Raw genomic sequence first — 10,989 nt, 5'->3', positions numbered from 1 at the left:
TTTTGTCACTAATAGTTCGAACAATTAGTGACATTTGTATTATTGTCTCTATTTAACCTACAATTTAGTTACAAAGAAATTTTGTCACAAAAAAATATATAAGTTCAAATGGCTACAACCTAAATTTCGTACTTTAGTGCAATTATTGGATACAGAAAAAAAAACCATAGTTCTAAATTATAACATAATTAATTTTAAAAACATTTTTAACTAACAAAAATTATAAGATTATATATTACACACCACACAAATATAATTTTTGTTCTAAAATATTAGACAATATTGCAGACAAGATATAAACGACGACACAATAAAAAAGATAAAATTCCTTAACACCATTAAGATAGTTTGAATAAAAAAGTTCTTAAACAAAGCTTCTAAAACTATTAAGAGTCTCTTCAAATTTTCAAACATACTATTGTTTAATTTGTAGAACTCTCAGAATCAATTTGTTGCATTTGTTTAGCAACCGCTATATATATATATACTAGATGGAGAAGGCCCGTGGCAAGCACGGGCCCAAAATTCAAACTAATATAGCTGAAATTTGATCAGTGAAGCAGCTATGTACTTATTATGCTTCTGAAAATATTAATGACGCAAGAGTCAAGACTACGGCAAAAAATGGTTAATATCATACTATTAGAAATATTCAAAATATGTACAACTGATGCAGTATGGTGTCTACTTAAGCAATCTGCAAACATGAACTAATGGTATACATCCAAAAGATATAGCAGATGTTTTAGTTTTGACATATAACATGACTATTTTGTAATTTAGCAGATGTAAAATGCTGAGTCAGAGTTCAATTTTTAGTAGCTAATCTTCTGCATTCAAAAAACCATAGCATCGGGAGCTATTGAGGAACCTGAGAAAATTGTGTAATGTTAGTAAACCTGAAAAGTTGAGGTAATTGATGATGGAAGTGAAACTGTTAGAAAAATGGCATATCACATAAGAATACGGTATAGCACACTACCTGGAAAGCTAGAACACTGAGGTGACCCAAAAAGCTAAATAGCTGATTTACTTCCTTCTCCCTACTGAACAAACTTGTACCAACTGAGAATCCAAAAAATTATCTTCTTCATTAAGAAAAAATCACAAAATCAAGGAAAAGACGTCATGTTATTAGACAGCGTAAAGTCCGTAAGAAACTAAAAATGTCAAGCACATTATAGTATATCCATAGTACTATGGGATAAAATCATGCAGTGGTAAAAGAGGAGCATCTGGCGAAATGCTGGCTGGAAGCAACATCTCAGATGTCATATTCAACATATCAAGGGAAAGAGTCGATCAGCTCAAAGTGCTCAAAATGGAATAAACACTGAAATCAAAGGTCTTCGAACAGAGAATGAAGGAGATAAAGTAGAGAGCTACGAAAGTTGCCTTTATATGCAACACTAAGAGGTCCAAGCAAAACTAAAACACTTGTTCAATCTTTGACCTTTTAGTCTATCAGTCTCGCATGATGATCGAAATATCGGTAATATGATGTCCATCCAGTGTTAGGTTGATAAATGTAATTAGTTTGAGTTAATGGCCACTTTCATTTGATCAGCTATATACATGGTTAATTACGTAAAAGAAAAGAATAAAAAAGAATCTAAGGAAAATTAATTCTGAATTCTTCCTACCCCAAACACTTCCCTTGAACAATTTAAAGGCTGAAATTGCTCTACTAAACAAAAAGATAACAGTGACCTCTTTCATGTTGTTCTTGGAGGACTTGGTCTGTTTGGCATAATAACTCTCACTTGAAAGAGCTCCAAAAATGGTAAAGAACAAATACCATAGAGTTCAAGAATATCAAGATATTTGTGTTTTCGATTTTTATTGAACATCTATTTTTGTTTTAATCAACAGGTGAAATGGATAAGACAGTGAAAATACGCCGATAAAGAAATAATAAGCAAAAGCAGAAACCATCCACAAACATTCAGACTAATACTACGATTTGTAAAAATGAAATCTTCAGGATAATTCTGAACTTTTTATTGCTAATCTCTCTTTTCCAACCTCCAAACACTCTTCTTGAACAATTTAAAGGCTGAAAATTGTTCTAACAGACAAAAAGATAACAACAAAAACACAAATTTCCAACCAAGACTAAATCTTTTTAGAATTTTAGCCACCAAAACAATTTGTAAAAATGAAATTTTCTTGCCAATCTCTCTTTTTCAACCTGTAAACACTCTAAAGCAAGGAGACAGTAGCATTTACTACAAAATTCCAATGGCCGAACAGACAAATAAGTTTACTAAAGCTACTTGTTGTGTTACTATACCAGATGTCATAACAATCAATATGAATCTATTTGGTTGTCTTTATGTGTAGTTTGAGTTCAATATAACGTGATATTAAGAATCTTATATAGATATTTAAAAAACAGGATTTTCTAAAATAAGGGTCAGGAATCGTCGTTATGCAACCTTTTTTTAATTTGGTAGTGTAGACTGACCTTTTACACCTTTTTTGTTAGTGTGGATGGTTCAAATTTCAGCTTCTCATGTGAGAAACCAGATGCAGTAGTTGTTTCCTGCTTCTCACCTCACTGATTCCTAGAGGCTTGATCTTTCTGGAATCCCTCTCAGTAGTGCTGGCGGAAGAGTCTGTTCCTTTTGCACGTAGGAAAGAACTAACGAAGTTGAATTTGACTCGACAACATCTTATGGACATGGTTAACATGCAACAATTGCTTCTGAAAAGGTAAAGAGTCATTTAGAGAATTTGTAGAAATAAGCATATATGCAAAACTATTTCTGATCAGGACAGATGGTGTTGCAACAATAGACGTGTAGAAGTAGCTAGCAAGAAAAAACATGCAAAGTATTAATGATATATGTAAATAAGAGGTCACCTTAATGCAAGTTATGCCGAATATGTTTTCTGCTGTCACGGAGAATAATTTTTCTCCCAATACAGCAGAAATGGATGTTGTGGCCGAAGCAGTGCCATCAATAAGATCAATTTCAAAGATGCGCCTGAAACCATGGAAAGTTTAATATTTGTGTATAATATATGCTATATTTTTCACAAAGTATAATTTACAAAACAAAAAGATAGTATTGAGGCACTAATGTTGTCTTCCGATTACATTTTGGGTATTCAAAATCCTTTTTATCCTTTGTGTGCTTCCTCTGTTTGTAGCATGAGCATTCACGCACACAAAACTCTTGCAGCTCATTTGATATTGACATTTCTTTCCTCAACATAGAAGAGTTCCATCTGTCGGAAAATAAAAATCACATATATAATACATACATATTGTAGACATCAGTAATCACATACATAAAATGTCTCGAATTACTCTTGAATAAATTTAAGTTATTTCTTTGGTTTAGCCAAAGCTAGACAACCCGAGGCATGCACAAAATTATGGGTCACTCAAATACCCCCCAAAAAATGAAACTCACAAGTACAATAAGAGAATCGAAAATATATTTAAAAATATGAAGATATCATTAAGTCAGTCAATAGAACTTGAAGTTAAAACTCATACGTCTTTCATAAGTAAATTCAAAAAACCTAATACAAGCAGCAAGACCTTGTCTAAGTAAAATTAATCTATACACCAAAAATTAATAAGCATACTCTCAAATGATCAACTCAAAGTATGTCTTAGAGAAGCTGGTGACGAAATTTCTGCCATAGGGATAACTTGTTTCCCTACAGCTGTCACCACCATGAGAGGGGTATATGAGTTGGTTGAGGTTTTTGCTGACGCGGGACTTAAAGACATCATTTTGTTTCCTTTTACCCTATTGTTGCACAAAATAATGTATTCAGTAGGTTCTTTAAATGCAAATTAAAGCTAGAGAATAATGATGAAATGTCAGTAATGACGAAAGAGGAGCTCATGCACAGAGTAATTTCAAGCCATTTAGAGATAACGGATAAAAGTAAGCCCAATTGACAATTTTCAGAAGCATGTAGTCCTTTTGAGATTCATTGGAGCTTCTTTCTGAATCTTGATGTTTCATTAATCCAAGGTGAAGCTGAACAACAACTCCTATTAATGCAAGAATTGGCTCTCGAATGGATTTATGAAAAATCAACACCTAATGGAACTTTTCTCTTACTGTAAGCTACCATTCTCAAATTCCAATCATTTGTTTGCTTTGTCCTTAGCAATGATGAATTTAGGAGATCTATGTTGCTGGTTTCTTGATCATTTTTCATCGTTAGAACAGGTTAGAGCCTCACATTGGTCGGGAAATGGAGTTATAGTCTCTTTGGATAATTCTCATTGTGAGCTAGCGTTTAAGGTTGGGTTAGGCCCCAGAGTTATATTTTCACATGATATTAGAACCAAGGTTCATCCTTGTTTCAGACTCATATTATGGGTTAGGCCCAGAGTCATATTTTCACGTGATATTAGAGCCAAGGTTCATCATTGTTTCAGACTCATATTATATTGTTGAATTGAACTTAGTCTACAATGACAATCTTGTGTAATACATAGCTTGTATAATGTTATGTTATTTTCCAAATTACATTGATAAAAAGTTTAATGCGTTCGTACCTTGATAAGTAGATATTCCTATACTCCTTTCAAGGATTACAATAAGATCTGCATCTTTTTCCATTCGAGCCTCAATTTCATTTCCTTCTATTTCTCCAAAATCCACCCATTGACAATGACCAAGCAACAACTCTAAAAAAATATTACTTCAACCACCACAGTGAGTATGTGTTATGATGATCCGATCTATGAAGTTCATCCTAGTACTCTAAAAGAAACATAAGAACTCGAAATTCTAAATCTCACAACTTAGCAATTTATATTCAGAAAAGAAAAAAGGACAAAAACAATAACTAATAGTTGAAATCCGTTTTTTTCTTTTCCTCTTTTGGATCTAATTGTTCGAAATCCTTAGAGATGCAATTTTTATCAAAGCAAACAACTAAAGTCCAATAAAAATTACTTTCAGAAATGTATTTATCACCATTTATCTACAAAAACTCCAAAAAGATACAAAGCTTTCTCTAATTGTGGCTATTTACTTTGATTCAGGTTTCAGAATAACTAAAAGACCATGAAAATAAATCTCAAACAGAGAAGAAAAGTCAAAACTTGAAGCACAAAACAAACCCGCAATCTAGTTATAAAATCAACTTTCAGTAATATATTTATCATCACTTACTACAGAAACTCAAAAAAGGAATAAGGCTTTCCCTAATTGTTGCTATTTACTTCCATTCAGGTTTCAGAATAACTAAAAGAACAATAAAACAAACTCAAAAAGAGAAGAAAAGTCCAAAATTCAAGCACAAAACAAACCCCACAATCTAGTATTTCCATATCTTTTGTCAATTAAGAAAAACAACCTCAAGAAACAAAGAAAATACAGAACCCCATTTCAAAAAATTGACAACACAATATTTAAATGTTACACTTACTGATTGTCACCAATGGTAATTTCTCGACACCTATTATTACCACGACCTGCAAATTTTAGAGGACCACAACGAAGAACGATTGTCAATATATTTGCTTATAATACATAAGGAAATGTTATAAGTGTGTGTATTAGTAAACATGTATATTTCAGCATGGTAATAGCTAGTAGGAACAATATACCAATTTCAGTCGTAGAATCAACAGTCATATGAGCAATGCGGAAAGGTTGTGACATTCATCTTGGTCGGTGGCGGAAGTGGTTTCTCAAGCTCATCAGATGGTTTGACATGTTGAATTACCGTTTCTTTGTCAAGAACCCAATAAAATTTATGTATTGGCTTACCGTACGAAGTTAAAGAAACTTTAACTCTTGCCATAGAGATGAGATAGGTATCCAAGAGTTTAAGCTTGTCTGCATATTGTTCAATTTCACCAGCATACATAACTGCCCTAATGTGGTGCTCCTGAAAGTAAAAATTATAGAAAATTGAGATTATACTACTCAACAATGAAAGTAAAGTCTAACTTTCTAAACAGTCACTTCTTCAAACACATCAGATGTGTGCAAAGAATAAATGTGAACTGAAATGTAAGCACTTCTCGATCCTTTGTTTGAAAGACATAAAACAAAATTACACTAATTTCAGTAGAAAAATTGAGAAAAAATGCACTCAAATAACAAACCAGCACACGATTAGGCTATCAACATGGGTAAAAATAAAAGAACAATATTCATCAGCTAATGACCTACAATTTATAAGTCAAATACATAGTAGTGAATATTTTAAACTTACCTCTTCATCTTCCAAAATCAGATTTTGAAATCTAAATTTCTTATAAGGACTTTCTCGCGGGAGACTCATGTCCACAATTTGAACTTTGCAAAATCCAATCTTGTTGTCTATTGCTATTTGGCCGATGTTGCATGAACAGTGTCGATTTAGTAGATAGAAAACAATATGGATATTTCAAACCAAATTAGGAACATGCAAGAACATAATTACCCATTAACATACTGAAAAAATAGAAAATGTAATAAATACCACCTAATTTTGCCTGCTCACTAACAAAATCGGAAGGTAAAGTAAGAATAATAACTCTGATTTTCTCCTGCCTAGTAAAAAATAGGAACTCCCATTCTGATTTTATCGTTTGATCGCAAACAAAAGCCGCAGGAAAAGTTGAAAAATGCAAAGAGGAAAAACAACAAAAGGAGAAAAAATACTTGAGAAGAGAAGAATAGCAAAACAACAAAAACTTTTCTTCAAGGGAGCAGAATGAATTTGTATTGTATAAATAAATATATAAAAAAAAACACGTAGTAATAGATACTCTAGTATATAAAAGTACAGCTGTCTTCTTAGAATGTAATGAGGTTTTGATAGCCAATGAAATTGGGCCAAAAAGGTGAAAAACATACTATTACATTTTGAACAGCCTTTGGTACAATTGTTTAATAGCAGCCTTTGGTACAATTGTTTAATAGTATATTCAGTCCAATTTGAACAGCCTTTGGTACAACTGTTTAGTGCTGTGTTGGTACAGCCAAACTGTCCTTTCTATAATAAGGGTAATAATATATATATATACACAAAGTCAACATATTTTAACAACACAAGTATCATCATAAAGTAGTATATCACTAATCTTACAAACTATATTCAAACAAAATTCACTCCAACCGTTCTATCATCTATTTTAACTACACAATCATATATTGTCATAATATCTTATTCAATTATAAGAAACTTTAAATAATTTCAGTCAGATAACCACCCATGAATAATTTTCTTGTGTCCATGAATGATATGGGTTCACTAGCTACATTACTTGTGTCCCAAAGGCAAGCCTTAATGAAAATTTACATAAAATTGGACAGAATTTCGCTTGTTTTTGGGCCTATATAAAAAAATTCCCTGTCTCAAATTCAATAACTTATCAAACCAATATCATCAAAACAAACCATAATATTCATCAACAATCTATTAGGATTATAATAATACTAAATCCATCTCCAAATACGAAAAGAAGTATAATACTATCACAAGTCACTAATAACGAAAGAATACTCATAACTCTAGTGAATTGACTAATGAAACGACTCTAAGAAGTTAAAAGAAAAGGAAAATAACAAATAAATAACTTCTTGCCGACCCAAAGCAATGCATGCACACGTGTATTTGTCAACTCATGCACTCTAGCTAAAGAAAGCATCAGTAATGTCACCTGTAATCTCTATAAGAAAAATATAGTGGAGAGTAATTCACTAACGCAATGAGTAATAACACTTAAACATACACATTTTTAATGGAAAAAAGTCAAAAACATGTTAGTATAATAATCAGAAAATATCATTAAATAAATGTCTTTTTCGAAAATGATAACAATAACGTGATTTCATTTTTAAAATGCTTAAAAGGTTATCCATCTTCTTCCCAACAAGCCTTGCAGCTAACAATAACCTGATATCCAAATACACACTGTCATATCATTTTTAATTATTTTTTTAAGGGAAAATTCATTAGTTGGAACAATTCAAATAAATAATATCAACATTGACAGGAACGAAACTATTAGCGAAATTTCTGAATTACACATCCTATCATGCTAGAGTGCTTAAAAGAAACAACAATTTTACAGACCATCAGAGGGTCTCAAATGGTCTTTGAATGTATACACATGTCGGATTTTCACTACTAAAAAACAGCTAAAACTCGACGGAAGTAAAAGCGACGGACGGCGTCGCTCCAAAAAGCGACGTCATTAGCCACACTGTCCGTCGCTTATTAATAAAAATAAATTTTTTTTAAAAAGCGACGGATGGCATCGCTTAGTCCGTCGCTTATTTCCGCGGATTTTTACACCTAATATATATAATGAATAATTAATTATTTTATATAGATAGCGACGCAATCCGTCGCTTTCTATTAAAATAATTATTTATTAATTTAAAAAAAAGTCATATTGTCCGTCGCTTTTTATTAATTTAAATTCTTTAATTATTCTTTTAAATAAGCGACGGAATGCATCTTTATATCAGTCGCTTTTTGGTCAAATATTTTAAGAAAGTGACGGACGGTGTCTCTTAGTCCGTCGCTTTTTGGTCAAAATGTTGGTCAAACATTTTTAAAAAAAGCGACGAACATAGAGACGTTGTCCGTTGCTTTCTTTAAAATATTTGCTAGTGCAGACGGGATTTTCCCCATTTCTCCATCTCTCTTCTTTCTCTCTTCTCTCCGTCCCTCTTCCTCTCTCTCGACGAAGTGACGCCGTCGCCCCTGCCCACCGCCGATCCCCACCCTGACCCACTGCCCTTCTCCTTTAATTAAAGGTTAATTAGCGTTTATAGTTCCATTTTTAATTTCTTTCAATTTGAGTATTGAATTTGTTAATTAGTTCATTGAATTTGTTTTTTATTGATTGTTAGTTTAATTCATTGTTAGTTAATTAGTAAGTGAATGATTTAGGGTTTTTGATTTTGTTAATTAGTATTGAATTTGTTTTTTATTGAATATTGTTTTAAGTTTAATTGATTGTTAGTTTGAATTAGGGATTATTTGATTGTTAGTTTTGTGTTTCTTGATTGTGAATTGAAAATTTTTAATGTTAGGGTTAGTTTGAATTAGGGTATCTTAGGATTTGTTTGAATTTCGGTATTTCTTGAGTTAATTAGTTTGATTTTGGAATTGTAAGATTAGTTTGAATTATTATTGAGATTTTAGGACTAATAGTTTGAATTTGGGATTAGGAATAGGTAGCTAGTTTGAATTTAGGATTTTAGCACTAGTTAAATTTCTTTAGAACTTGAACTTGAACTTAGAACTTGAACATGAATTTAGAACTTGAACTTGAACTTAGAACTTGAACATGAATTTAGAACTTGAACTTGAACTTAGAACTTGAACATGAATTTAGAACTTGAACTTGAACTTAGAACTTGAACTTGAAATTAGAACTTGAACTTGAACTTAGAACTTGAACTTGAAATTAGAACTTGAACTTGAATTTAGAACTTGAACTTGAACTTAGAACTTGAACTTGAAATTAGAACTTGAACTTGAATTTAGAACTTGAACTTGAACTTGAACTTAGAACTTGTACTTGAACTTGAACTTGAACTTAGAACTTGTACTTGAACTTGAACTTGAACTTAGAACTTGTACTTGAACTTGAACTTGAACTTAGAACTTGTACTTGAACTTGAACTTGAACTTAGAACTTGTACTTGAACTTGAACTTGAACTTAGAACTTGTACTTGAACTTGAACTTGAACTTAGAACTTGTACTTGAACTTGAACTTGAACTTAGAACTTGTACTTGAACTTGAACTTGAACTTAGAACTTGTACTTGAACTTGAACTTGAACTTAGAACTTGTACTTGAACTTGAACTTGAACTTAGAACTTGTACTTGAACTTGAACTTGAACTTAGAACTTGATCTTGAACTTGAACTTAGAACTTAGAACTTGAACTTAAACTTAGTTATTGAAGTTAAACTTAGAATTTGAACTTAGAACTTGAACTTGAAATTAGAATTTGAACTTAGAACTTGAACTTGAAATTAGAATTTGAACTTAGAACTTGAACTTGAAATTAGAATTTGAACTTGAACTTAGATTTTGACTTGAACTTGAACTTAGAATTTGAAGTTAAACTTAGAATTTGAATTTGAAATTAGAATTTGAACTTGAACTTAGATTTTGACTTGAACTTGAACTTAGAATTTGAAGTTAAACTTAGAATTTGAATTTGAAATTAGAATTTGAACTTGAACTTAGAATTTGACTTGAACTTTGAACTTGAACTTGAAATTAGAACTTGAACTTGGAACTAATTAGCTTGAATATATAACTAATTAATTTTAGAAATTAGATATGAACTTGAATTGAAAACTTGAACTTATTAAACCTTGAATATATATATTATATATATAACTAATATTCTTGGATTTGAAGTTTATATTTAACTAACTTTAGAACCTTTTGTGCTAGGCAACTGAGGAAGCTCAACATCTAAAATAGTTGATACAAGACTATATTGCTTCTTTAATCAAAGTAGGAGATAAGGTTGGTGCTTCTAAATTTCTAAAGTTCAAGTACAATTGTTTTCAATAATGTGTTTGTGTCCATCGATGATCTAGTATTGATACTTAGCTTTAATTTTGTAAAAAACATTTGTGTCCATCGAGTGTTTGTTAAGCATAAGTACCACACTAGTTGATCCTATTGATGACAAAATTGATTTTCTTGCAAGATCGACTTGTGTCCATCTAGTGTTGATATTAAGCTTAATTTAGGAATAATGTGTTTGTTTAGCATAAGTACCAACATTAATTGATCCTATTGATGACAAAATTGATTTTCTTGCAAGATCGACTTGTGTCCATCTAGTGTTGATATTAAGCTTAATTTAGGAATAATGTGTTTGTTAGCATAAGTACCAACATTAATTGATCCTATTGATGACAAAATTGATTTTCTTGCAAGATCGATTTGTGTCCAACTAATGCTGACACTTGGCTTTAAAAAGTTATAAAGTTGTTAAAGTTAAAAAGTTAAGTTGTTTAAATAAGTTAAA

At 31.4% G+C, this 10,989-nt stretch overlaps 2 long non-coding RNA genes across 2 annotated transcripts; one reads left to right on the top strand and one right to left on the bottom strand.

Annotated features, from left to right (window-relative positions):
- Positions 1–613: 613 nt before the first annotated feature.
- Positions 614–5,373, bottom strand: LOC102603656 (uncharacterized). Its single transcript, XR_001474839.1, has 6 exons — positions 4,532–5,373; positions 3,104–3,234; positions 2,867–2,990; positions 2,468–2,707; positions 983–1,088; positions 614–871 (listed from the first exon to the last, which is right to left on the bottom strand). It is a non-coding gene; the product is annotated as an uncharacterized lncRNA (long non-coding RNA).
- Positions 5,374–8,517: 3,144 nt separating this feature from the next.
- Positions 8,518–10,479, top strand: LOC102603434 (uncharacterized). Its single transcript, XR_368169.2, has 2 exons — positions 8,518–8,741; positions 10,404–10,479. It is a non-coding gene; the product is annotated as an uncharacterized lncRNA (long non-coding RNA).
- The last annotated feature ends 510 nt before the right edge of the window (positions 10,480–10,989 follow it).

The sequence above is a fragment of the Solanum tuberosum genome, unplaced genomic scaffold (assembly GCF_000226075.1).
Source record: "Solanum tuberosum cultivar DM 1-3 516 R44 unplaced genomic scaffold, SolTub_3.0 scf00264, whole genome shotgun sequence".
Classification (NCBI taxonomy): domain Eukaryota; kingdom Viridiplantae; phylum Streptophyta; class Magnoliopsida; order Solanales; family Solanaceae; genus Solanum; species Solanum tuberosum.
Note: the sequence above shows the minus strand (reverse complement) of the source record. Positions and strands in the feature narration are given on the sequence as shown.